The sequence below is a fragment of the Austrofundulus limnaeus genome, unplaced genomic scaffold (genome assembly GCF_001266775.1).
Source record: "Austrofundulus limnaeus strain Quisiro unplaced genomic scaffold, Austrofundulus_limnaeus-1.0 Scaffold28, whole genome shotgun sequence".
Taxonomy (NCBI): Eukaryota; Metazoa; Chordata; class Actinopteri; order Cyprinodontiformes; family Rivulidae; genus Austrofundulus; species Austrofundulus limnaeus.
The window spans coordinates 1,147,183-1,150,016 of NW_013952430.1; positions in this window are offsets into that span (position 1 = coordinate 1,147,183).

The following is a 2,834-nucleotide window of genomic DNA, read 5'->3' on the forward strand; positions in this document are numbered from 1 at the left end:
AAATGGGATAAAACACGTTTTACACGGTGGAATCTGACTGATGAAAACTTAGGAGCTTAATCCGGGACCAGTTTGTGGATGAAGAACGTTGGGTGATGACTGACTCTTTTCTTGCATTGAACTCCACCGGAATGAAATCCCGTGCATACTGCCTGCTTCAATGTTCGCTACGTCAGAACTTATTCCCTGTGCCATTCCACATTATTACAAATAACTTCATTTCTTGACATTTATGGTTTGATTTCTTTGTATGTATGGATCACTTGGGTTGTTACCGACATCTGGTGAAAATTTCATGTCATTAGCACCTCTAGTAATATATTTACTGAGAAAAATGGTGACGTGTTCAATACTTATTTTACCCGCTGTATACTGAACATTCAGAACATTATGACCACCCACCTAATAATGAGTCACTTCCCACTTTAACTCTTGTTGTGAGATTTGTTCGCTCAGCACAGTTTGAACATTTCTCATTTGTGTCTGCTCCACAACACTAGACTTGTTAGTAGTGGTGATTCTTTTATACTCTTCAAAAAGACTAAAAGGTCATTGAAGCATCATAGATGAGAATATTTTTTTCCCCCTCAATCAGTCAAAATAAGTCCACAGTCCAAACATGATGGTTGTTTTTGGTGGTGGGTTTATTAATCCATCGCAACAAACAACATTGCTTCTTTGCTCTGGTGAAAAAAAAAGAGGTTGAGGCCCACCCCAGTGCATGCTGGTCCAACACCTGCCTACAAACTTACAGATTTGGTTCCCACATTTTTTACTCGACTCTCATATAAATGGAAACAAAAGATCAATAAATACTAACAGGTATTTTAGGACATAGCACTTTAAAACAACAAAAAGATACTTTTTAAATACAAAAATAAGTTCAAAGCTCCTATATTGTTGTTTGGGACATTATGATGAGGATGTTTTTATTCGTCTTTTAGTTTTCAGAGTGTCTATAAATCACTGATGTGCCTTCTGACAAAAATAAAATCCTCTATTTACAGAACTTTGCTAAAATAGGATCAGAAACTTTATTGAAAATCTGTTCAAAACAAATGCTTCATCATCCTCAAACATGAAGCAGGAAAAAAAAGCTGCAAGATCACCATGCTGCTGATTCTTATCAAAACATTATGACTTGGTTCATTTTACGCTTGTCTCAATATGACAGCATCAAATGTCACGACAGAAAACAGAACAGCTGCTAAAATGTGTAAACAGCTCTGCAACAGGTCAAACATGAAAAATGCTTTGGGACAACGCAGAATAAAACATCTTGGTTAAAAAAAAAAACAATCTTTGTACAGCAGTAAAATCAGGTTCAGTACAACAGGTTCAACATCCTACGATACTTAAAAATATCTAAATCCAAACAGAAAAATACTAACATGTTAGCTCAGCAATGGTAAGGATAATGGTGTACTTCCTGCTTTATCGAGAAGGGGATATCTGAAGAATCAAAGTGGGCGTGTCACAAGAGTGGGCGTGTCTAAACCATAAACACTGTGGGCTACGAGGCCTACATGACGGTATCCTTAGACCCTGCTTGACCTCTTCACAGCCTGACCCTGACCCCAACACTAAGGTTAACCAGGAGAAATGTGACCCAAGTAGGGGTCTCCAGAAAAAGTGGTGCCGTACAGCAACGCCCCTTTTGTTCTTGTCCAATGAGGTGTGTTCCTTTAACAAAGTCCGTCAAATCAGGTGTGTCGCTTTAGAATCGTCTTTTCTTGTGACACGCCCACTCGTCCGCACTCGTCCCCAGAGACCCCTACTTGGTTTTATCAGCCGCTGAAAACAAAACAAAACAGAAAATAGAAATGCTGCAAAACAGAAATAATAAAAACCTCATCATCAGCAGAACTAAACATACTTTTACTTTACATTTCTTACAGTACCAGGGATTCAAATCAGGACAAAAAGAGCCCACCCTCCTTCAAGTTTAATGTAAAATGAATCAAATCATAAAAATAATCAGGTTAGATTTGAAGAATTAACTGTTTTTATTAAGTCTTCATATAAAACCCTAAAACTGAAGGAGAGTGGACTTTCTTTATTTCCATGACTGTAGGTGCTCAGAGACTAACTCCTCTTCATCAAGTCACCCTCTCTGTTTTTACAGTAACAGTATTTTTACAGCGTACACAGGTGGTGACAGTACTGAGAAAAAAAATTCAGCAGAGAAAAACACGTTTGTGTTTTAAAGGACCTTTAAGTCTTTAAAAGTTACTCGAGGTAAGCAACGTGACAATATAACCTTTAGTATTAAACCATTCATCATTCTGTGGTATGACTTACATCAGCTCATAACTGAACCCATTAAATAACATTAATGACGTGTGACCTGTACTCACTTATTACAGTAATGACGCTTGAATATATAAACAGCAGCATTTTTACAAACTTGAGAGAAAAAGAATTAAAGCTAAACACAGAAAATACTGATTTGTTCTTGGTATATATATATATATATTTTTTTTTTTTTACTTGTGTACTCCTACAGTTTATAACGATGTAATGCCGTCAAATTTATAATAATATACTTGGTCTGTAATCTCAACTTTCTAAAAATATGGTCCCATTTAAAAAAAATGTGACTCATGAGGCTGAATGATTTCAGATCTGTTACATTTTTTTAAATTTTTTGCTAAATTTTGCTGGCAGACAAATAAATGGCACTCAGAACTTCTCTACATCTAAGCAAAGGATCTCAACAGGCTGCGACTGTAGTGACAGATAAAACATTGGGCCTCATGCAAGAACCGTTCGTACGCACAGATTTGTTCTTAAGTTGTGCGTACGAGTGATTTAGGAGAATTTGTGGCATTCAC